Here is a 27087-nt window from a genome sequence, read left to right as displayed (position 1 = left end):
TTCGATGCTTCACATGATTCAAAAGTCTAACAAAACCTAATTTCGTTCGATGCTTTCACATGATTCAAAAGTCTAACGAAACCTAATTTCGTTGCCGTATGGGCTGCATTAAAATATAGCCTGACAGAAGACTAACTTGTCAGTTATGTTACCATAATATTACATTTTGTTTTCCATCAAACAAACATGAAATGCCAAAAGCAGAAACATTTGGAAGAGAATTTAAAGAAAGAATAAGCCATCACTTCCATTACACTGTGTGTACCACTTTCTCTGAACCAGACAAAAACATGAAATAATACCAAAACATTTGGATTGAGTGCAACAGTTACGGCCTTTTCCGCTCAAAGGATTCCCGACCGATTGTACTTTATAGATGTACATTTAACGTGGAATTTGGTGCACGTAACTTTCAGTTCTTGCTCACAGAACAAGAATTCTCTTATTGGCAGTGGAAAACACAGAAGGGTATGTATAATTTTATTGATTTATATTTAAAAAATGCCCGTATTAGGCGATAAATAAAATGGTATCGTATAGCTGGCCCCCTAACTTGAGTGTAAAACACACTGGGAAGAAAACAAAACAAAAAAGAATGTTTTGTATAAGACGATCACCAACCAGTCATAACAAATTATAAAGACATATTAAAGTCTTTAAAATTTTGATCATCAACATAGGTTAATACTATAAAAACGTAGGGTTATTATTTTAACCCAAAGGTATAATGACATCCACGTATTGTTAAGCAAAATAGTTTAATACTAATAAAGTATTGTTATTATTCTAACCCAAAGTTATAATGACATCTACGTATTGTTAAGCCAAACAAGGATTATCCCAGAATTTAGCCTTATCAAAATATTTAATTATTGAAATATTAAGCAATGTCTTTAGCTAGAAATCATATAAGAAAAAAATTTGGCCAACAGGTTTAGAATCAACCAGCATGGTTTATCATTAGATTTGAAAATTATGTTTATCATTAGATTTGAAAATTATGTTTTCTGGGTGATGATGTACCCATGATGCTCATTTATTATGTAATATTTATTGCACGAAATAGTCTGTTCCTGAAAGTTATATATTTCTAATATTTATTATACCAAGCAGCGAGGTGCATTTTTTTAAATAAAGTTAAATATGAGAAGACCGAATGTAATTTAATATTATAAGAAAAAATAATATATAATAGAATCAAGTTAGATTTATTATTGAAATTGTGTGTTTTTTGAGGTTATATATTTTTAATATTTATGGTATGAATTAGTGAGTTGTACTGAAATTTAATATTATTGTAATTTAAAATTATAATAAAATAAATTTTAAATGAACATCTATGTTGAAAATCACTTCTTCTTAGAGTCCATATTATATTTCAGTTTCAAAATCTTTATTGCAATACTAACCTTCCTAGTCTTTTATGTTGTCAAAATTATAGTGACCTCGGCAGGCTTCTCTCCAAGCTTTTTGAGCAAAGGAATAAAATCTTAAATCAAAACTAAATAATTCCTTTCTTTAGGTCCCATAGACCAAATTTTGGTTTCAGTGGACGTTAACCACCACCACCACCATCATCATAAAAAAAAAATTAGTTAAAATTTATTAATTATAGAAAATATCAAAATTTTTAATATGTAAATTTTATTTTAAATTTAGATTCATGAGATGAAGTCATGTGTTCATTGGAGTTATATGTTTTTAATATTTATTGAATAAATGATTAAGCAATGAGTTATATTAAAATTTAAGATTATTGTAATTTAATATTATAATAATAAATATTTTAAAAATTAAAATAGAAAGCTATATTTATATATAAAAGTAAATTTAAATAATTTAGTTTTTTTATAATAAAAAATTTAAAAATAAAAATAGAAAGTTATATTTATATATAAAAGTAAATTTAATTAATTTAGTTTTATTATTTATAGAAAATATCAAATGTTTTAATACATAAATTTTATTTTAAATTTAGATTTATTATGTGTAGTGTGTTCCTTGCAGTTATCTATTTTTTATTTATTGATTGCAATTATATATTTTTACATTTATTGTATGAATGACGAAGCAGTGAGCTGCATTAAAATTTAATATTATTGTAATTTAGTATTATAATAAAAATATTTAAAAATAAAAATAAGTAATTATATTTATATATAAAAGTAAATTAAATTAATTTATATTTACTAATTATGGGATATTAAATATTTTATTATGTAAATATTTTAAGGTGTAATTTAATTATTAGATTGTTTTTATATATATTTTTTTTAAAGATCTGGTAATAAATTTTTTGGCAAGTTGGTGAAATTCAATTGTTTAAAGTATTTTTTTGAATGTATAAATGGATTCAGTTCAGATTACAAGAAATTTATGATTGCAAGAAATTATAAGTTACATAGCTGAAAATTATGATTCCAAACCAAGAAATCATAAGTTACAAAGCTAAAACTTATGATTCCAAAAAATCTCACCTAAATTTCAAAAAAATGACCAAAAAATGATCCTATAAGACTGAAAATGTCTAATGATTAAACTATGTTATTTTTTAATATATTACATTAAATTAAATGATTAAAAGTTTATGTATAAGGAAAGGATTTAAGGGAAATTAAAATTGATAAAATTGGGAAAAAATAATATAAGAAATATAAAATTTATAAAATAAAGAAAGATTTTTAAAAACAAAAATTATTATTTTTATTGTTGAAAAAAATAGGATGGAATGTGTCAAAATGATTATGGTTATTCAATTGAGGAGGTGTTAAAGAATAATGAATGGATTTAAGGAAATTTAAATTGAAAAAATTGAAAAAAAACAATATAAGAAATATAAAATTTGAAAGAATAACTTGGGCCTAAGTTACGTTGAACCACACTAGTTGGTTCGAAATGCGTCGACAAATGTCTGTCTACATGTGCTTTATGCCAAAGTTATTCTTTCAACTATTATGGATCCCAGAAGCCTCAATTCAACTATAAATATAAAATTTATAAAATAAAGAAAGAGTATTAAAAAAAATAGTATTATTTTTATATTTGAAAAAAAATAGAATTGAATGTGTTAAAATTATTATGATTTCTTGATGGAGATATGATAATGAAGATAGAAAAGAAATTAAATAAAGTATAGTTTTCAAAAATTATGTAAATGTTTTTTCTTTTAAATAATGTTTTTGATTTATTAAAAAAAATATAGAGGTTTTAAAATAATATATTTGACTTAATAATTTATTTTATTATGGAGGTTAGAGTAATAATCTTAATTTTGTCAATCGTTTTATTTTTCTTTTCAAGTTCAATATGTAAAAAATATATTTTTGAAAGACAAAATTAAATTTGATAAAATATTTGCAATATTTGAACTTCTTGTTATTAATGATTTCCATTTAATTTTGTTCTTGTGGTTATTCTTTCCAATTTTGAATTTTATACTTTGTTTTATAATTTATAATTTTAAAAATAAATGCAACACTTCTAACTGTATTGCCTTGACACGCGTTTTCTTGTAAAAGTTCATATGTCCAAATCCACACAAGGGTAGAGTGTATACACTTTTATAACTTTTAGTAGTTAAATTGTTGTACAAAGGCAAGGCCCTTGTCCCACAAACAAGGGCATCTTATACATTAGTTTTGTACTTGGCTTGGCCATGACATTGAAACTACATTATTAGGTATTTAAACTAGCAATTGCACCACATGTTGCAATGGGAACATCTTAATGCAAGAACATAGGAAATAGTAGCATAGAAGATAGATGTAAACAAATTATGCAATTTTATTTATTTATCAGTCTCTGTGAGAAAAACTTTGAAATTTGAAATTTAAATTTTAGAGAATTGAGTTATATCATGGATTATAATTACAACATGGATTCATTACTAAAATTAGCATATGTAGAACTAATAGACTATTTTATTGAATTTTTCATCATGCCAATATACATGAATAATTTTAAGTCTAAACATATAAACTCAATATAGATTTTGTGGCAAGTTTTAATCATTGAATAATGAAATTGTTATTGAGTATAATATTGAAATCAAAACTGACTATCTCAATTATAGGATCTACAACATTTGTATCACGAACACCAATTTACTTAAATATAGTCAAGCAAGTAGCCAACTGATTTTGAACTAGATAACTCAAAGGGTGTAAATCAGGGAAGGATAATGCAGAGTATTGGACAAGTAAAGTTAAGTAGAGAGGATGCAATTTGAAGCTCAATAATAAGTATTCAATAAAATTTAACTGCCATGTTTTCACGCAAGATTCATATGTATATGAGTCTATCAAGAAGCATATTGTCTACCCCATAAGCATTCATTCAATTAAGTGGTCGAAGTCATTCAAAATTCAAAATAATATGGTATCCTATAAAAAAAATAGAATTGAATGAGTTGTGGGGATCCATGATCTACAAGTAATGTAAACAATCAATTTCATTGTAAGACAAAAACTAGTTGCAAGATGGAAACTTTCTACCAAATGAGCCCTTTAAAGTTCATACTGAATGGAAGCCACACGTTTCAAATGCAATTGCCACTCTAAATCATAAGATAATTTTAGATTCTGGTACTTCTTAGTATTATGTTTGAGTTGTTGGAAGTGCTTCTAGAAACACAGGAGCACCTAGGATTTGTGGGATGTAAATTTTATTGGGCATATAGAATGAAGGTAATGAACTAAGGAAATAAATAAAAAATAAATAAACAAAGATATATCTAGATCCTAAATTTTGTATGTTGCCAAAGTTTGCACCTAGTGTTTTACCCTTCACAATGCTAATCTGGAGTTATTAAAACCAGCTCATAATTTTTAGGCAGGGGTGAGACAAGGTCAACAAATTTCATTTTCAAGTGAAGTAGTGATGGAGTTGTTATAATCAGTCTCCAAGTGGGATATTTTTGGGTGTGGAGTCTGATTATCTTTCTGATTGTTAAGTGGCTTTTGTTTCAGTCATGTTGGATCTATGTTCTTAATGGGGTAGAAACACTATCTGTTTAATCATCGTCAGGGGGGGTTCAGGGGGGGTGACGACAACTTTTATGAGCCCCCCTTGAGGGGGGGGGGGGGGGGGTTCGATGGAAGCGCCCCTGAAGCTAAAAATAGAAGAAAATTTTCCTTGTAAAATATTGTAATTTCGTAGCCAATCTAGGTCGTTCATTAGGAGGATGATTGGATGGTAGAAGTTATGTTAATTTAGGTTTTTTTACCCTAGAAGACAACCCCCAGTTTATATGAGGGAATTGTATTGCGGTTGTGAATGATTATTCTGAGTAAGAAAGAGAGAGGAGGTTGTGTGAGAGCAAAGAGGAAATTACAGCGACTCTTCATTTTGTTAGATAATACAAAAGGAAGGATTGGTTGTTTCTCCGTGGACATAGCCCAAATTGGGTTAACCACATATATCTATGTCTCTCTTGATTTATGCGTTTTTTTATTTGTATTTCTGCAATATTTTATGTATTTCATTGCTTCGCTAATTAGTTTCTAACAGTTATTCCCAATCTTCCATGATGACCTAATTATGGATTAATTCAGTAGAGCAAACTTGTACAGAATGTCACATGTCAGTATTTCAACCTTTGGCCTTGAAAATGATACAAGAAAAATTCCAATCTTTGCACTTTCATTCATTTTTTTATGAAATTTGAATTTGATGCTTGTAGAGAAAGTTATTATGATTTTCCCTAGGTCACATGTTTGAGACTAAATTGTAGAGCATGTGAAAACCCTAACTACTTTAGATGATATCTCATAAAATATAGCGAACAAAGATCTGAAATTTTTTCAAAATGGTCACCAAGAGTTCGGCTCCATGTGGTTTAAATTTCATCTTCTGAAGCCTCGTAGAAATAAAGTTATAGCGAAAATTCCAAGATGATATGCTTGAAGTAGAAAAACCCTAGATTCCAAATATCTGATACCAAATGTTATGCAACCAGATCACAAAACATTGGAAAATATAGATCAACAACTTGAAAATTAGCCTCTTCAAAGGGGAACCTCCTTTACATCACATAAATGTGCAATTATTGTATGATTCAAATGATAAGACCTCCTTGGTATATATAGGAGTATAAAGGGTCATAATGTAATCAGAGCCTAGATAACAATAATAATGTAAGGGCACAACAATAAGAATAGTGGGATTTAGTGGGGCACCACAATAACAATATGGGGGCTACATGGGCACAACAATAACAATAAAAGAGCTACACTAGTATTATAGGGACCTAACACCATCGTCAATCTAATGGGAAAACTAATATTGTGAATACATGTTTAGAAGGATATCTACATTGCTTTACAAATGAGAAACACAGACAAATGGGTCAAACGATTTCTCTTTTTAGAATGGTGGTACAACATATCCTTCCATACTTCATAAAAAATATCACAATTTTATGGCACTTTATTGATATCATCCTCCATTCATAACATCACCCCCAAAACGGGCTATAAAACCTCAAACAGTAGAGGACCACATATGGCACCAATAAGAGGTTCTCAAACTATTGAAGAACAATTTGGTTGTAGCACAAAATAGGATGAAATAAGTAGTGAAAGGGAATTTAAAGTGATCGATTGGGTATTTCTGAGATTACAACCATCTAAATAGATGTCCCTCAAGAAAATAAGAAAGATAATAAATTAGCACCAAGGTATTATGGCCCGTATAAGTTGTTGTAGAGGATTGGAAGTATGGCTTACAAATTGTATTTTCCTCCATATTCATGTGAACATCCATTCTTCCATGTTTCTTTCTTAAAAAAGGAAATCAGTGATAGGGTCCTACTCCAAACTATTTTACTAGAGATTAATGAAGGAGGGAAAATCATACTAGAACCAAAAATAACCCTAGAAACAAGGATTAAGTAGTTGAGAAATTAAACAATTATTGAATACCTCATCAAATGGAAGAACCTACTAGTGGAGGAAGCAAAATGAGAAGATTAATGTTTCATTCAGAAGCACCTGCAGATAGTTAAGTGTTAAGAGGGAAACACTTATTTGAAGGGCAAGGGCATGCTAAACCCTATATAAGCCCTATATTAACACTAAAACCCCTTATTAAGCCCTAGATATTGAGTGATTACATTTCTATTATAATATTCTTATGTAGGCTAGAACCTTTCATGATCCCATTTTATTAGAATTGCACCTATATATATATATATATATATATATATATATATATATATATATATATATATATATATATATATATATATATATATATATATATATTGTACCCTTTACTATATATATATATATGTGTGTGTGTGTGTGTGTGTGTGTGTCTGTGTCTGTGTGGTACAATTATAATAAAATGGGACCACGAAAGGTTACGCACACTAAGGAGACCTAGTCTAAGGATCATCAATCTTGTCTTATGCATTGCAATCATTGTAAAATAAAGTTCCCCCTTGAAGAGGATTATAATTGTTGTCTTCTTATCATTTTTAAGGTGTGAAGTTCATAACAACAGAGCTCACATGATCTAGGTCTAGAATAATGTCTTCAAGATGACTCTTACTTATTGATATCAAATAGAAATTCAAACACATTTCTTCCTGACAATTTTTCTTAAGGTCATTGGAGTGATAATGTTCATGATATTAGACTTGAGGGAAATCCATCTACATTGTTGCTAATAGAGACACATTAGTGGTTTAAGGAAATCCTTGAATTCACTGTAGATGTTCAATATCCATCTGGGGCACTATGCTAGTGACCTAGTGGAGGAAAATTGAGTTGTTAGTTACACCCAATGACCCCAGTGAATAGAAACACGGGAAATAAAACACCCAAAATAAGAGACAAGTTACCTAACCATTGAAGTGAAACTCTATACTAAACCTCCCAATGTTTATGTAGAGCATATAGTGCCAAAAATATTGGAGCTATTAACTTGTAGATTTAAGCAATGTTTAGTGGTCAATACCATTCCACTATGAATTTTTATTGAGTGGAGTATACACAAGCATATACAAAAATGCAAGTCAAACATTAGAAATACAATAATTTGGAAAGCATACAAATATACAATAGAGATTTATTTTTCTCGGGAAAATCCTTACAAATGGTGAGTTATGTATCTTGGACACATCATGCATTATTAGTCACTAAAATAAATTGCAAGTGCTCATGGTTTATAGACACCTTTGGTCATCACGGACAAGCTGGTGGACTCCTATGTCCTCTAATCTTTAAGTATCTTGCACTCTTTAAGTTCTCACTTTTGTTCTTCAAGCTTCCCATGTTTTCCTTGCATCTCCCTATTGATGTCCTTTTTCACTACATCCTTTATTTTTAATGGGCTTCCTTTGAAGGCCAATCATCATGATGGCTTGTATCCATTTCCAAAGAAATTTTGGACATTTTCTCAACTTTTCTGAAATAATAAATAAATAAACAACTACATGCTTATAACAAAATTACAAGAGGTTTGACAATGATTGAATTCAAATCATGTCCATGTGGAGTTAGGATATTCCATTTTGACAATGTGTAGAGTAGGATAAATGGACAACAAGAAACCTGATTCTAAACATGGCCTGCATTGGAACATTCTAATAGGATGCATGTCTTTGATCAACCAAAGATGACTATTAGTGTAGTATTCTTTATGGCTCTAGTGACATCTAAGGTGCTTAATTAACATCAATTTTGGTGCACACGATACTAAAATTTATATATGGGGCAATGCATTCATAGATAAGGGATGCTCACTTGCATGGTCCATTTGAGATTTTTTACTATTTGCTAGATTATGTGGGCCTTAAGATGACTATATGACTAACTTGTGGCTTTAGTAACCATGAACCAAGGGCATTTAAGTCATCAAAATCAGGCGAGGATCACAGTAGCGCTTAGCATCGCTAGATTTTTGCCGACCAAGTTTCAAACTAGTGACCTATACACCATAGAGGGCCTTAATAGAACACCCTATCATTGTCTATTCCTCATCTCATGGGCTAATGATCCCTTTGATATTTAAAAACGGAATAACGGTGGAAATGTTTCTAGCAATGCAATAAGATAGAAGATTCATATAGTATTTACATAGATATTAATTTCCCAGCATGTTACAAGAAAGTATTGTAATATATCTCAAAACTATTTTATAGTAGACATTGTAAAAGTGTCCTAGCTAATGGCTTTTTGAAAGCTTATGACAAGCATTTATTTAATTTTTGATAGGAATTTATAGGGTAAGTTCCTCAGATAGAACACCAAAGGACACCTCTCACAAATAGATCATAGATCAATACACTAGTATTCGTGACGTGGTTAAAACCCTCAAAGAGGGAAACAGTCCACGGCCTGAGCCAACGTGACCACTTCAGAAAATTTATTAATAAAAGAAAGAAAAATTAAATAAGCTTCGCTCACGAACGGTCACCTTACAAATGACCCTCCATGCTCTTTAAATAGAGATCATGGACCAATCGGGTGTTAAGCCATGGATCAACTGTTGATAATACAGACGAGAGAATGAACTGTTAGATAACTTTATCTCTATAACATACCATGACCATTGGATTGTAAGTTACAAAAGTACATAGTAAAGAAACACACTTTACCTAACTCTATACTAGACCAAGTTATGCTTAACTATTTCCTATGTGTCGGAATATCCTAACATCCCCCCTCAAGAACAACTTGGGATAGGATTGAAGGATGTACAAATATGACACAATAGGAGAAGGAAGGAGGCATTAGAGCCTATCCCCACTTAGTGAAAACTTCCTGAACTCCAACCATAAATCGAAGTTTAGTAAAATTCACCTCAGTGAGAGCCTTTGTAAAGATGTTTGCAACTTGATCATCGGTTGAACAATATTTCACTTCAAGAACATGGTCATGAATGAGCTTTTTGATGAAGTGCATGTGTAGTTCAATGTGTTTTCTGTGCTGATTTTGGACTCAATATTTGCATAGTTGAATGGCACTTTGATTATCACACCAAAGTGTAGTTGGATGCTGTTGCTGAAAGCCAAACTCTGATAGGATCTGACGAAACCACAGGGCTTCCTTACTAGCTTCTACGACACCACGATACTCTGCTTCTGCTGAAGAAAGAGAAATGGCACTTTGTTTCTTGCAAGCCCATGTAATAGGTCCAGAACCAAGAGTGAATACATAACCTGCAGTAGCCTTTTGATCATCAGGGTAACTAGCCCAATCAGAATCCGTGAAACCAACCAATAGAGGAGATGCTTCTGCACTATAATGAATCCCAAACTGAGTTGTACCTTGAACATAACGAAGTATTCTTTTAGCTTCTTTCCAATGACTTTCATGTGGGTTTTCCATAAATCGAGAAATAAGGACAACAACAAATGAAAGGTCAGGACAGGTATGGGTCAGCTACAAACGTTTTGTTGAATTGAGGCTTCTGTGATCCATAATATTTATAAGTAGAGCTTCGGTGTAAATCACATAAAGAGAGACATTTGTCGACGCGTTTCGAACCAACTAGTGTGGTTCATCGTCAGGACAAGTTGAAGAAGCAGATCCAGCTTAGCATGATAAATAGTCCGAGCAGAGCTAAGCTGGATCTGCTTCTTCAACTTGTCCTGACGATGAACCACACTAGTTGGTTCGAAACGCGTCGACAAATGTATCTCTTTATGTGCTTTACGCCGAAGCTCTACTTATAAATACAAACGTTTTCCTACAAGTTGACGGTATAAGGTAGCATCAACTTCAGAGGAAGTATAAGTGACTGAAAGTTTGGCTCCAGACTGAAAGGGAGAAGGGGCTGGCTTACAGTGTTCCATGTGAAAGTGGTGTAGAAGATCATATGCACACTTGGACTGGGAAATGAAAATACCTTCCTTGGATTGCAAGACTTGAAGAACAAGAAAATAATGAAAGTGTCCCAAGTTTGTCATTTCAAACTATTTTTTAAGGCTAGACTTCACATGGTTTATAAGGTTGGGATCACTACCAGTAAGGATAATATCATCAACATAAAGAACAAGAATGATAAGAGACTTACCCACTTTCTTGGTGTAGATGGTATTGTGAAAATGCCACCTACAAAAGCTAGTATCTAAAATAAAGTTATCCATTTTGGCATACCAAGCCCCAGGGGCTTTCTTGAGACCATAAATGGATTTCTTAATTCGACATACAAGGATGGATTTTGTTTGTATAAAGCTAGGAGGTTGTTCCATATAGATTTATTCATGCAAGTCCCCATGCAAGAAGGCAGATTTAACATCCATCTGATGGACTTCCCATTTGAAAGAGGCAGCAAGGGAAAGAACAAGGAAGATAGAATTAATTTTGGCAACATGGGAGAATTTTTAAGTATAGTCAATGCCTTCAACTTGTGAAAATCCCTTAGCAATAAGACGAGCTTTATGGTTATCAACTTTTCCATCTGGTCCAAACCTAGTTCTGTAAACCCATTTACATCTAACAATTTTTCTTCCCATTGGAAGAGGAACAAGATACCATGTATCATTTGCCAATAAGGAACAATATTCTTCATTCATAGCTGCATCTCAGTCTAGATGGCCTGAAGCTTCTACAAAGGTGTCAGGATCATAATTCACTGAAGCTTGAGCCAGTAAAGAAGAGGCTCTATCGAACTGAGAACATGTATGGCATTGATCTATAGGATTACCTACAAGAGAACCTGTTGAATCCCGAGTAGCACGGGCCCATTTTGGAAGTTGAGGAGCTAAAGGAGGATCTTGAGAAAGCGGGGGAGGATTTTCATCCTTGTTGTCATTATCTGAAGAAGAAATATTTTCAGAAGTAGAAGGGATATAGAGATGTGGCACATCCGCCGAACTAGGCTCGTAGGCCGATATATTTTCAGCAAATTTTACATCTCTTGTAATGATAACATTTTCAGATTTAGGTGAAAGAAGTCTATATCCTTTGACATCTTCAGAATATCCAACAAAAGTACATTTTTCACTCTTAGGTTTTAAGGATTTATGTTTCTTATTGAGAATATGGGCCTATGCTTCAGTTCCAAAAACACAAAAGTGACTTGCATCTGGTTTAATTGAGTTCCATGCTTCTTCTGGAGTGATATTCTTTAAAACCTTAGTAGGAGTGCAATTTACTATGTAATTTGCACAGTTAATTGATTCTGCCCAAAAATTAAGAGTAAGCCCTTTAGATTGAAGCATACAATTAGCCATTTCCTTTAAGGTGTGATTCTTCCTTTCAGCTACACCATTTTGTTGTGGAGTATATGGAACAATATGTTTCATTTGAATTCCATGCTCAGTGCAAAATTTGATGAATTTGTTGTTAACATATTCTCCGCCATTATCACATCTTAGCTTAAGAATTTGATGTCCAGATTGTTTCTCAACAAAGGCCTTAAAGGGCAAGAACATGTTAAATACTTCACTCTTGTGTTTTAAGAAGTATACCCAAGTGCATCTGGAGAAATCATCAATGAAAGTTAAGAAATACTTGTAGCCAAAGAATGAAACAACTAGAAGTAGACCACATAAATCACTATGCACAAGTTGTAAAGGGGTTGAGGTGTGCCAAGAGGCACATGTTTCAAAACTATCCCAATGATGTTTTCCGAATACACATCCAAAACAAACACGATCTCTGTAGGATACCATAGGAAGACCTGTCACCATATTTTCTTTACATAGATTTTGAAGGAAGCGATAGTTTAAGTGACCAAATCTCTCATGCCAAAGTTTTCTCACTTCATCATTATGAGCAACAAATGCCGAGGGAAGAGTTGATGATCCAAATTTGTTAAACTTATACAACCTTGTAGAATCATCAACAATATCAGTAGCTAAAATCTCTCTAGGATCTCTTAGGTCCTTAATTACAACAACATGAGGTGAAAATTCAAAAATTTTACCTTCACCTAAATGAGTTATCTGATATATACATAGAAGGTTGCAGGATAAGGTTGGAACACATAATACATCATTAAAATTGACCATTACCTAGATGAATAGTTCCAGTCCCTACAACACTAATAGATCTATCATCACCAACATATATATTTTTGGTGTTACAATCATTAAAAGAAGAAAACATGGCTTTGTTTTTGGCCATGTGATAAGAAGCTCCAGAATCAATGAGCCACTCATGAGAATGAGAAGAAGAAGATACATTTAGTGCATAACCAGACCGAGATGCTTGACAACCACATACATAAAGTGTTATTCCTGAAGATGAAGTTGAAGTTGAAGAGTGCTCCAAGTGGATGTTATGCTTCTTCATTGTTGCTTCCAAGGCTTCCATCTTCCTAAAGAATTTGGATTCTAGGTGGTCATCTCGATTAAAAAAGTTGCAATGTCTATCAGTCTTCTTCCCTTTCTTTTTATTTGACTTATCATTTTGTTGAATTGATTTTTCATTTTGAGATTGAAAGTTCTTAGGACCTTTGGTTGGTTTAGGACCATTCATTTTTGGATGCTGCTTCTTAGGATTCTTTGAACTTGGTTGCTGCTGGGTGGCTAAGGCTTTCTTAGAAGAGTTTCCAAAATTAAGAAGACCAAGATGTAAGAGATTTTCTTGTTCTCCTATTAAAGAATCACGAAAGACATCAAAAAAGGGGGACTTGTAGGTTTGTCCTTGAGAAATAAAGGCTTTTCTAATAGAATGGAAGGTGGAAACAAACACATAGTACACTGGTCCTAACTTAGTAAGAATGGAATAGATAAGGATACCATCTTCTTTATTAACCTTAACACCTTCCAAGAGAAGTCTAAGGGTCTTGAACCTGGACAAAAAATATTCAATAAAGGAAAAATTATTGGGGTCCAACGTAAGCAACTCATTTTCGAGTTGATGAGCTCTAATTTCATTTTTAATTCCAAAAACTTTATTGAGCTATTTCACTGCTTCATCAGGTGTATCAAGTTCTGCGATATGGAATCTAAGGTCTGGAGAAATAGACATCCCTATCAACCCATGTTTTTGATTTTGCTTATTTTCCCATTTGACTGCCTGATCTTTATCTTTCGGTTTAGACTCTTGGCCTGAGGCTATTCTATAAAGACCTTTACTTCTAAGTAAATCCTCCATGTAGGACATCCATTGGAAGTAGTTGGTGTTGTCAAGAATAACTTGGCATGGACTTTCCATTTTAATAGAAACTGAAGCAGTAGATGTTGAAACTAAGTGTTCCAATGGAAACATCTTGAAAAATTAGGGCGATTAAAGAAAAACGGCTCTGAAAACGGCTTCTAGATGAAGAAGTTATGGCTTTTTGAAAAAAAGTTGTTGAATATGCTGACGAAGTACGTGAATGTGAGGAAGTGAATGATAATGTTATATTTAAAAAAAAAAATCCCCCCTCTTTCCAAACTTAATCTAAGTAGCTCACTTTTATAAAATAAAATAAAATTATGTGAGCCACTTTTATAAATAAGTGAAAATCACTTTTACACTGGTACTTTATGAGCTACTCACTAAATTGTAACTAAAATAAAAGATAAAGAGACTTTAGAATTATAAGTGGCTCACTTTTTATAATGGGTAAGAACACTTTTACATAAAGTAACTTTAAAACATAAGTTGCATGTGCTTTGTGAAAAAAGACTCAACAAAAAGAAAGACTTGAACCCAAGACCTCTATTCTCATAAAGTAACTTTGGACCAAGTGAGCTAGTTTAAAAGGTTAGTAATTTTTTGAAAAGAGGAAGAGGGCGTTTTTTTTTTTGTAGTCACTGAATCTTTGGAGTGTGTGCTTACCTGAAAATACCCTTTTTACTTACAAAACAAAAGAACACACAACCCAATGCAAACATGCAAAAAAAAACCAAACCTTATGGCTTGAACTTGGCTTTCGCTAGAAACTAAATATTTTACTCAATGTTTCTGATTTTCTGAGATGACGCTAAGGCATGACTGAAAAGAGCATACACATGCGAAAAATCCTTTCTTTTTGTTTCTGATTTAACCAGAGCATAACACAGAAATAAAATGTATAGATCCAATAATAAAAAAGAGAGAGCTAAATAAACCGAAATAAAGAGAGAGATGAATAACTAAAACTGCAAATAAACATTATATACCTCGAGATCTTAAAAATGACGTAGCTAAGGTTAACAGAAACTTTTTCGCGTGAAATGAAATGGGTTCCTCAGTGGAACAGATGCTCCTAACACAAAAGAGTAGTCCTCTCGGCCCGAAAGGAGTCAGAAATAGTAGATCTAGGAAACGACAGTCGGATGTAGTTGTACCGGCTTAGGATTTAGATCACCAACAGATGCGGCCCTCAAATATCCCTGATACCATGTAGGAATTTACAGGGTAAGTTCCTCAGATAGAAAACCAATGGAAACCGCTCACAAACAGGTCACAGATCAATACACTAGTATTCTTGATGTGGTTAAAACCTTCAAAGAGGGAAACAGTCCACGACTTGAGCCAACGCAGCCACTTCAGGCAATTTATTGATAAAAGAAAGAAAATTTACATAAGCGTTTCTCATGAACGATCACCTTATAAATGACCCTCAACGCTCTTTAAATAGAGATCATGGACCAATCGGGTGTTAAACCACAGATCAAGTGTCGGTAATACCGAGGAGAGAATGAATCGTCTGATCACTTCATGTCTTGAACATATCGTGACCGTCGGATTGTAAGTTACAAAAGTACATAGTAAAGGAACACACTTTACCTAACTCTACACTAGACCAGGTTATACTTAACTATTTCCTATGTGTTGGAATATCCTAACATTTTTGTATTAGTCATTTTCTTAAAAATAGTAAATGTGAATGGCAAAACAAAGCATCCAACTAAAAAATATAAAAACCATTGCATAAGACATATCCAATACCATTTTAAATATTGGCATTTATTTCAACTTTTGTATGTTATAAGTTTTACCCTTTTTTCATATATTGGTGCAAATATTTACAAAACTCTTTAAGCTATCATATATTTCTTTTTATAAAATATTTTCCATAAAATTACAACTGGAGTAGTTAATATTTCTTATACTTGGATTTTTCTAAACAATATTCTTTCAAAAGAATGAGTTATGTTTTGTATTCTTTTTATTATAAGAAAAAAATTATTGCTTTAAATTTTCAATTTCCAAAAAAATTCGTACATTTTATTTTTTTTCCAGAAAAAATATTAAAATCAATTTGAAAACATTTCCCAACCATCTAAAAAAATATATCTTATACAAATACAAATAAAATTAAATCTTACCAAATAAACACATCAAGACATCCAGTAGCAAGGAAGATAAAAAAAACATAATATATATCTTATTATAAACATTATACACAAAATTATTAAACTTAAAAACCACTCCTTAAAGTAATCTAACATCTAAAACTTCAATTCAAAAAGTAATTTATCACTCCTTGATTCAATATCTAAATTGAATTCAAAACATATGATAGTGTTGGGAAACATTGAAGCCACCTTCAAAGGAGGAATTTGAAGTGTTTGCATGATAAATCTGTGAATGTGGTCATTTTGCCCCTAAACTTCAAAGATCTCCTCATTCCCTTTTGTTTTATTTTTGTTGTTGTGCACTGGTAGAAGTCGGGATGCCATTTTCTACCAATTCCAGATCGTTTTGGCGGTCCTGCAGGTTGGAGGATTTGACAAGCTGATGGGCAAGGGTGGAATAATCTAATTTCATTTTGCTCCAAAACCAGTGCTCTTGCCATATTCGTATCATCTCTTCCATAGGCACATTTTTGGTCTCCAGGAGGAGAAAATGGACAAACAGAGTCATGATCACTGTCCAGGCAGCATAAAACAGAAAAATGTCGAATCTAAAATGGCAGAGCATGGACAGGAAAACCTGTGCCAAAACAAAGGATACCAACAGACTTATCGAAACGTTGATACTTTGCCCCGCGGACCAAATTTCAAAGGGGAAAATCTCACTGGAAACCAACCAGTTGAGGGAACCCCACGACCATCCAAAGCCAAGTGCATAAGCGCAGAACAAGAACACGGTAAAGTATGAATATCCCTTGCTCATTCCATTGTCTCCGAACTTTAACGCCAGGATCACGGCAACCAACACCTGCAATGCAATGACCAAGACTTAGTAAGCGAACATAACTTTTTTAATCAAATTTAGGGAAAGATTATATTTAATGGTTGACTAGGTTTAATGGTTGATAACATTTCTTTTTTCCCCATAATCAAAATGAAAATTTAGATTATGAAGTATTATGAATAAAATAAATAATGAAAAAATTGTAGGAAGATCAGGACAAGTAAATGAGCAGACGTAGTTTACAGAAATTACAAATTCATGACACATTTCTCGTAAGAATTTTGCTGGAATTTTTTCAAAAAATATAACTGCTAGAGTAGTGAAAGGGGATTCAGCGCTATCAAAAACCTTGAAGCATTCAAAATCTTGATCCTGAAACTTGACAACTGTAACCCCAATTTCCACAAATGTCAACTAAATTATATTAAAATCTTGCCTAAATTTATATTATTTTCCAAACTAAATTATAATCTCGCTAAACTCTCTAAATGAAATTGTTTTACCCTTTGATAAAACTAATAACAATTAGCATTAAACAACAATAATCACAGAAACATGGTGCCTTGTTACAAAATATGTCTATACAGAAACAGATAATTTGTAGATTCAGACCAGGTGATCATTGATCATCGGACTGAAAATTACAAACAGAAAATGACTAAATCATCATCATTCAATAGCTGAAACAGCCAAACTGAAAAATACAAACAGAGAGTGAATCCCATGCTTACTGTAAAATGTTGAGATTTTCTGTTTGGGATGAAATAGGCAAAAATCTCTGAAGGTGACAACAATAGGAATTCAGTTCCTAGATTAGCTCCAGTTTGTTGGGAGGGAGTTAATGCCTCCTATATTTGATGTGAGGGAATTAATGAGGCTACTAGATTCTCTGTGCTATATAACAGGCAACCATTCGGATGTTTGCTAAGAGAGTGTGAGGATTTCTTGATGTAATCTCCAATTTGATTAATAAATTCCTGATGCCTATGTTTGGTGGACGTAGCCCAGATTGGTTGGGTGAACCACGTTAAAAATTGTCTCCTATGTGCTTGATTGTTCTGCTGTGTTAATTCTGTGTTTATTTAATATTTGTTGTGCACCTGAACCAACAATTGGTATCAAAGCTTGTTGGAGGTGCTGCCTGGAGGAGCTGATCGAGGCGTTGCGTTGATCGATGATGGAGGTGCTGCGTTGATCTGTTAGCGCTGGCAGACTGTGCTGAAGCGCTGAGGGTGCGTTTGTTTTGGACGTGACTGTTGCTGTGACCTGCTGCGTGGATTGCTGGAGGAATGAGCGTAAGGCACTACATCATAGTGAGGAGTAAAGGTATGCGCATTCAAAAACGATTGATGTGTATTTTGAAAACGGCGTGGACATATTTTATTAAAACAGCGTGAATATATTTTGAAAAACGGCGTGGATGTATTTTAAAAACATGCGTGGAGTGGATTGCTTGTTAATGCGTGGAGATGGAATTATTATCAAACGGTGTTAATCCATATTTACAAACGGATGTACATTTCCAAGACTGCGTGAACGAGAGTAATTTCCATTTGTTTGCGTGATTAAATTGTGTTTGCTGCGTGGGAGGTGAATTTATAAACACCTGCGTATCTGCGTGGTGATACATGCGCCGGTTTGAGTAATCGCTGCGTGGGGGCTTCAAATGTTTTGTGACAGTGTGAAACTGTCTTCCGCATGCTAGTTTGAAATTATCTGCATATTTATATGTTAAAAATTTAACAAATGCGTGTATATATCTTTAAAACACAACACGGATTTATGTAATATAAAGCGGCGCAGTGATATTCTGCAGAATGCCGGTGTTTAACTCCTTGACTGGCCTTTGTCAACGCAGAATCTAGAGACCACAGGTTTTTGATGCACTTTTTTGCCTACGCAAATGATCTGGATCCTTCTGTTTGGATTCATAACGACGACACTATATATATTTGCTGGTTGTTTTATATATATTTGCTGGTTGATCAAACAGTTAAATGAAAGCAAATTAGAATAAAAGGCAAGTGTATGTTTTTTTTTGTGGGGTGGAATTTGCACAAGTAAAAGGAAAGTTTTTTTTTTAAGGAAAGTAATATAAGTGCAAAGGGCAGTTTTTTTTAAGGCAAAGGCAGAAAGGGATAGGCAATTTTTCCTTTTATTGCTGGTTGGATATTGGAGATTACTGTGTGTTTTTTTTTTGCTGATACAAAATGGCGAAAACTCAAAGTGCCCGTTTTGAGATGGAGAAATTTAATGGCAAGAATAATTTTGAGATCTGGAAGGTGAAGATGCACGATCTGCTGGTTCAACAAGGTGTGGCGAAAGCACTGTTTGGGAAAAACAAAAGACCTCTTTCCATGACGGAGGATGATTGAGATGAGATGGACGATAGAGCTCTGAGCGCAATTCGGTTATGTCTGGCGGACGATGTTCTGTTCAACATCGTGTCAGAGAAAACCGCCGCAGGACTGTGGATGAAGCTTGAGAAGCTCTATATGACGAAATCTTTGACAAATCGGATTCTCCTGAAGCGGCAGCTTTATGGTTTGCGGATGAAAGAAGGTACCTCAATTGTTGATCACCTGAATGTTTTTAATACCTTATTTGTGCAATTAGACAGTCTAGATGTGAAATTTGATTCAGAGGATAAGGCAATAACTCTATTGTGTTCATTGCCTGAATCCTGGGATCACTTTGTTACTTCCATAAGCTTTAGTACATCATATATCCTTGAGTTTGACGATGTTGTTGGAGCCTTGTTGGCTGAGGAGACAAGGAAGAGGTCGAATGCAGACACCTCTACATCAGAGGTAATGATTGCCAGAGGTCGCTCACGAGAGAGACACTCCGGGGGAAAGCATAGCGACTCTCGCTCAAAGTCCAAAGGAAAGAAGCCAAAGGTGAAGTGTTGGCATTGTGGCAAGGCTGGACATCTAAAAAAGGATTGCTGGAAGCGAAAGTAGGCTGCTAAAGAAGGCTCTTCGACAGAAAAGAAGGAAGCCAACACCACAGATACAGGTTCAGTATCTGGTTCAGGTATGAGTGATGAGGTATTGTCAGTTAATATTTCAAAACATGATCAACATTGGTTGTTAGATTCTGGGGCATCTAACCACATGTGTATTCATAAAGATTGGTTTAAAACATATAGATCAGTTGATGATGGAGTCGTGTACATGGCTAATGATGTCACTTGCAGTATTGTTAGAATAGGAAGTGTACAACTACAAATGTTTGATGGCACAACCAAAATATTAACTGATGTGAGACATGTACCAGATCTAAGAAAAAATCTAATTTCATTAGGAGCACTGGATACGAATGGATATAAAACTGTAATTCAAGGTGGAGTTATGAAAATCTATAAAGGTACCTTACTAGTGATGAAAGCTAAGAAAGTAGGAAATCTATTTCAGTTAGAAGGTAGAACTGGGTCAGATCATGTGTCTGTGTTTGAACATGACAGTAGTTCCATTCACTTATGGCATCAAAGATTGGGGCATATGAGTGAAAGAGGATTGAAAATTTTGGCTGACTGAAAGTTACTTCCTAATCTAAGATCTGGAAAATTGGATTTCTGTAAACATTGTCTGTTTGGTAAACAAAGTAAACAAAATTTTAAAACAGGCAAACATACTAGTAAAGGCATACTTGATTATATCCATTCAGATGTTTGGGGTCCAGCCCCTACAGCGTCATATGGTGGCTCGTCGTATTTTGTGTCGTTTATTGATGACTTTTCTCGGAAAGTATGGGTCTACATGTTGAAAAAGAAGTTTGATGTTTTTACAGTTTTCAAGTAGTTTAGAGCATTGGTAGAAAACAGCACTGGTAGAACTATAAAATGTTTAAGAACTGACAATGGAGGTGAGTTTTCCTCCAAGGAGTTTGACAGCTATTGCAAGGATGCAGGGATCGAGAGACATAAGACCACGGTTTATACTCCTCAGCAGAATGGAGTTGCTGAACGCATGAACAGGACTCTTCTAGAGAGAGCAAGGTGTATGCTGAGTAACGCCGGGTTGCAAAAGGAGTTGTGGACGGAAGCGGTGGCAACAGCTTGTTATGTGATAAACCGATCTCCATCAACGGCGATAGGCTGCAAGATTCCGCAAGAGGTATGGAAAGGACACCCTTGTGACTATTCTAAACTCAGAGTGTTTGGCTGTGATGCATATGCTCTAGTGCCTAAACATCAGCGAACTAAATTAGATCCAAAGTCTAAAAGGTATATCTTTGTTGGGTATGGTGATGGAACAAAGGGATATAGATTGTGGGATCCTACTACCCGCAAAATCATCATCAACAGAGATGTAAAGTTTAATGAATCCTCTCTTGTACAGCTAGATGTAGATAGAAGATTGAAACAGGATGATGTATCTGATTTCCAGCATATTTAGTTTGACAACATTTCTAATGATAGTCATAATGACCATAGTTCAGATTCTAGTCATGAACAGGTTTCAGAATCAGATTATGAACAGGGTTCAGATGGACGACATGAATAGGTCTCAGATGGCGATCATGAAGAAATTCCTACAGATGATAGACAACCAATTGTGGAAGCACCAGAAACATTCTTAAGGAGGTCTACAAGGATCAAACGCCCTCCGAGAAGGTATGATGATCATGTTACTTCAGTTGCTTTGATCGCTAATGATGATGAACCTTTGTGTTATCAGGAAGCTGTAGAAGGTTCAAATAGTGACAAATGGAAAGCAGCTATGAAGGAAGAAATGATGGCCTTAGGTAAAAATGGCACGTAGGATCTGGTTGAACTTCCCCAAGGCAGGAAAACTGTGGGATGTAAGTGGGTGTACAAGCTGAAACGGGGTGTGAATGATACGGAAGACAGGTACAAAGCGAGACTGGTTGCAAAAGGGTTTTCTCAGAAAGCTGGCATAGACTTTCATGAGATATTTTCACCAGTGGTTAAAATTGTTTCAATTAGAATTGTGTTAGCATTAGTGGCTTTGTTTGATTTAGAGTTGCAGCAATTAGATGTTAAGACTGCATTTCTACATGGTGATTTAGATGAGGAAATATATATGGAACAACCGGAAGGGTTTGTTCAACATCGCAATGAGAAATTTGTCTGCAGGCTCAAGAAGTCATTATATGGCCTGAAGCAGTCGCCTCGGCAGTGGTATAAGAAGTTTGATTCTTTCATGTTGAGTCAGAAATATGTAAGAAGTGAATATGATCATTGTGTTTACTTTAAGCAGTTAAATAATGGCATGTTCATTATCTTAGTGTTGTATGTTGATGATATGCTTTTAGCAAGCAAAAGCATTGAAGAAATCAACAGGTTGAAGACTCAGATGCAAGGACGTTTGATATGAAAGATCTAGGAGCCGCAAGACAGATTTTGGGCATGGAGATTTTCAGAGACAGGAGTAATGGTAAGCTGTGGCTATCACAATAGAAGTATGTTGAGAAAATACTTTTGAGGTTTGGTATGAATAATGTGAAGCCTGTGTCAGTCCCTTTAGCTTCCCATTTTAAGCTTTCTTCGAGTTTTTGTCCTAATACAGATGAAGAAAAGGATTATATGTCTCGAATTCCTTATGCCAATGTAGTAGGATGTTTGATGTATGCGATGGTGTGTACGCGACCAGATATTTCTCATGCAGTTGGGGTTGTCAGCAGGTACATGGCAAATCCGGGTAAAGAACACTGGTCAGCAGTGAAATGGGTGCTTCGGTATTTGAGAGGCACAAGTAGTTATTGCATTTCTTACAATAAGAGTAGTGAATTTGTTTGCGGATATGTTGATTCCGATTTTGCAGGTGATTTGGATAAGAGAAGATGAACTTCAGGGTACGTTTTTACTCTTGCAGGTGGAGCTATAAGTTGGATGTCAAAGTTACAGAACTTTGTCGCGTTATCCACTACTGAAGCAGAATACATTGCTGCTTCGCATGCTTGCAAAGAGGCGGTTTGGTTGAAAGGTTTGCTTGGTGAGTTTGGTAGGTCACAGGACAACATCAGGTTACTTTGTGACAGCCAAAGTGCGATACATTTGGCTAAGAATCCGGCCTATCATAGTAAATCAAAGCATATTCCAATCAAATACCATTTTGTAAGACAGGTTATCACTGAAAGGGGAGTCTCTCTTGAAAAGGTGCATACAAAGGAGAACTGTGCAGACATGTTCACGAAACCAGTTTTGTTGGAGAAGCTACGTTGGTGTTTGGCTTCTCTTGGCTTGCAGAAAAGATAAAATAATAATAACAGGGCATCAGGCAAATTGTTGTCAAGGTGGAGATTGTTGAGATTTTCTGTTTGGGATGAAATAGGCAAAAATCTCTGAAGGTGACAACAATAGGAATTCAGTTCCTAGATTAGCTCCAGTTTGTTGGGAGGGAGTTAATGCCTCCTATATTTGATGTGAGGGAATTAATGAGGCTGTTAGATTCTCTGTGCTATATAACAGGCAACCATTCGGATGTTTGCTAAGAGAGTGTGAGGATTTCTTGATGTAATCTCCAATTTGATTAATAAATTCCTGATGCCTATGTTTGGTGAACGTAGCCCAGATTGGTTGGGTGAACCACGTTAAAAATTGTCTCCTATGTGCTTGATTGTTCTGCTGTGTTAATTCTGTGTTTATTTAATATTTGATGTGCACCTGAACCAACATAAAAGAAGATAAATTAACAGTGAGATACTACATTGTCCTATTGGCATGAAATTATGAGTGAATCACTGAATATGAAAACAAATAGACACATAGAAGAACAACAAAAAACATAGTAAATTATACATTGAGAGTCAATATGAAAGAGCACAAATAATATGAATGTACTGATTTCATAGATGTTATGTAGTCTTCTTTGCATTTAAATAAAGAATGTTATTTAATATTGGTATTCAGATCAATCTCAGTTCTGAATCTATCGATCATTAAATGGGAGAAAAAACCAGTTGCAAACCTACGATCCGTATGAATGAGGAACTTAAAGGGAAACCAAATGGAATGGAGGCAACATACCTGGCAGATGATCATCTGCAGTCCACCCTCGAGGAACAGGGGTCTCCGTCCTACCTTGTCAACGATGAATATGGAGATTATGATGGAAACCAAATTCACCACACCAAGAATAACTGCAGCCAAGAGAGCAGCATCAGCTCCAAATCCTATGGTACGGAAGAGAACTGGACCATAAAACCAGATGACATTGATGCCGGTGAGCTGCGTAAAGAAGGGAATGGCCAGAGCCATGACCAGTTGAGGTCTGTATTTCCTTTTGATAATGTTGCGGAAGGGATGCTTCACCGTCTTCGAAACCTCGCTGGCCTCTATCTAGTGTTGCAGCTCCTCCTCCACGTTTGGCGTGCCGCGGATCCTCTCCAGCACGGCCCTGGCCTTCTCCATTTGCCCCCTTTCGATTAGACTGTTGGGGGTGTCGGGCAGGGTGAAGGAACCTACCAACATTATTAACGCTGGGACAGCTGCCAGTCCCAGAGAGAGACGCCACCCCGAATTCTGGATCTTGGCAGTGCGATAATTTATCAGATTTGCAGCAAGGACCCCAATTCCTAGGAATAGATGGAAGCCAATGTTGAGAGCTCCCCTCATTCTGGGAGGGGCCATTTCCGATAAATAAATAGGCACGGACTGAGAAGCATGACAATTCATATCAACATTCAGTATAAGTCCCTTACTCCGATTTACAGAAGAAAGGAAAATGCAAAAGCAGGGGTGTAACTGTTTGAAATGATTAGGGAGAACTAGTCTTGATAGATGAGCTTACTTGGAGAGAAAAACCCACACCTAAACCAAGCAAAACACGGCCAAGGATGAGCATTTCTACATTGACTGCAGCCCCATTTAGAGCTGCACCAGTGAGGAAGGTTGAGCCTCCCAGCAGCATTGACTTCTGTCGTCCAAAAGCTCTTGTTGTGGCCGAGGCCATGACGGACGACACTGACCCGGCCATATAAAGGGAAGAAGTGAAGGAAGTCAGTATCTCGCTGTCGAACTTGCAATAGTTGTTTTGTTTGGCAGTGGATGCCTTCCTAGACACGTCTGGAAAAAACTTCTTCAGGAAAGACGGCATGGATGTAACTCCACCTGTAAAACAATGTATTGATAATGGAGTTGGTTATGACCCTCTGTTACAGACATCAAAATTGGTTATGAACTTCAACTTCAAATGAAAACGAATGATTCGAGTTGTTAGCCAAGATTGAGATTGAGAGTTATGTGTTGTCACCTGAGATTCCAATGTCATAGCCAAACAGGAGCCCTCCTGTGGCTGCAACGATGCAAGTGACCAGCACATACGGAGTCAAACTACCAGCATAGTTCTTATGCACAACAGGGCCAGTGGCCACAAACGCACCTCCTGCCATGATAGTTCCACACTGAGCACTGAGCAACAAGTCCAGGCTTCTGCTCCTCTACTTAAGTACTTGAATTTTAACACGGATGGAACTCCACTGTGAACAAACTTTGCATCAGTAATTTTAAGTCAGAAGTGGGAAGAAACTATCGAAGTATGATGGCAGGCTGTCGTACCAAATGCATGTGACATGCTTTGTACAGTGAAATTCAAGTCCGGATCTTTATAATTCGATTTGTTTTCTGCTATTTTTGTCCCATATCAAAGTCAAATACTATATTTAAATCTTCTACAAATGCTATATTTAATTTTTTTTTTTTTTTTTTTTAATTTAGGACCATCCGTAACTGGTGAAATTCAAGTTTAGTGTTATGTGGGTAGTGTCGTCCATTTCAATATTATTATTTATTCGTGAGCGATAAGCGATTCGATTCGTTTGAGGTTTATGTGACTGAATCTAAAATGATGTAATATTAATAATTTAATAATCTCTCGACATCAAGGTTAATAACCATCAATAATCTTTTGACTTTTGATATATTTGTTTTGAAATATTTTAAAACATTTTAATATAGCTTTTATTTATTAAAAATAATTTCGATTCTATGGTGTTTTTATTTCTCAATTTTTGTAATTTCTAAGTAAAATAATTAATTATTATATTAATAAATAATAATATAATTTTTTATTTAATATTAAGTATTTTTATTTTATTTATTTGTAAATAAAATTGATTATAAATATAATTTTCAATTTTATTTTATTTTATTTATAAAATAAGTATAAAAATTATTCAATTTTCTTAGTTATTCTAAAGTTATTTTTACTTGTCTGTTTGAAAATAAGACACTTTGTTTTCATTTTTTTTGGTCAGTTTCCAAGTACTGAACTTATTTAGATTAATGATTCGATAACCAAAAAAATTAATTATATATATATATATATATATATTTTCCTGTTACAATATTTATGCTGTGTAGATAATCATGCATAAAGGATTGGTCTTTTACTCCTCTTAGTCCTTTTAATTTTTTAATATAAATTATCCTTTTCAATTTATTTTTTTAAGAAAAGCTTGATTTTCAAACTTGGCATTATTGTACATATCAACAATTTTAAGTAATAGTTTCCTCAATGTATATTTTAAGTAACGGATATTTCTATAATTTTTTAAAACTATTTTAAATTTAAATTTAAATTTACAAATGTTTTGTATTAATATTTTCACAATTGTTTGTCATTTTTTTTGAATTCTTGCAAATGATTTCTATTATAATGGAAAGTAATTACATTGAGAGTTATTCCAGACAAGTCCTCGCTTGCCAAAAGCAGCGCTTCCTTCATAAAGGCATAGCTTTGCTATTCAGTTGAAAGGACCATAGACAAAAGAGAGTTACAATATACTTAATTGAAAGCCAAAAAAACCACTTAAGCACTTCCTAACACTATTAAAAAATATTGTAGTTACCATATACATCATAAAGAGTTACATGCTTGATGACTGTATTCCAAAAAAATAAAAAAAGAACTACAAAATTGATGCTCCTAGGACAACATCAGAAAACCATGCTAGGAGTGCATCTAGACCACAACCAAAGGAAAAATTTATAACTGGAGGATCCTCATGATCCTCCATCCGAAGTAGAGACTAAGTATTTCTCCACTCCACCAAGTGTGGTGTCAATATCATCTAGGCTGAAGCTAAGATTCCTTTGTATCTTTTTGATGGC

General features: G+C 34.3%; 1 pseudogene; it reads right to left on the bottom strand.

The window, feature by feature from the left end:
• Positions 1-82: 82 nt before the first annotated feature.
• On the bottom strand, positions 83-25367 carry LOC149239022 (hexose carrier protein HEX6-like; annotated as a pseudogene).
• Positions 25368-27087: the final 1720 nt, after the last annotated feature.

This window comes from Pinus tabuliformis, chromosome 8, assembly GCF_031772625.1.
Source record: "Pinus tabuliformis cultivar Carrire ecotype Pingquan chromosome 8, CPIR1, whole genome shotgun sequence".
NCBI classification, from domain to species: Eukaryota; Viridiplantae; Streptophyta; class Pinopsida; order Pinales; family Pinaceae; genus Pinus; species Pinus tabuliformis.
Note: the sequence above shows the minus strand (reverse complement) of the source record. Positions and strands in the feature narration are given on the sequence as shown.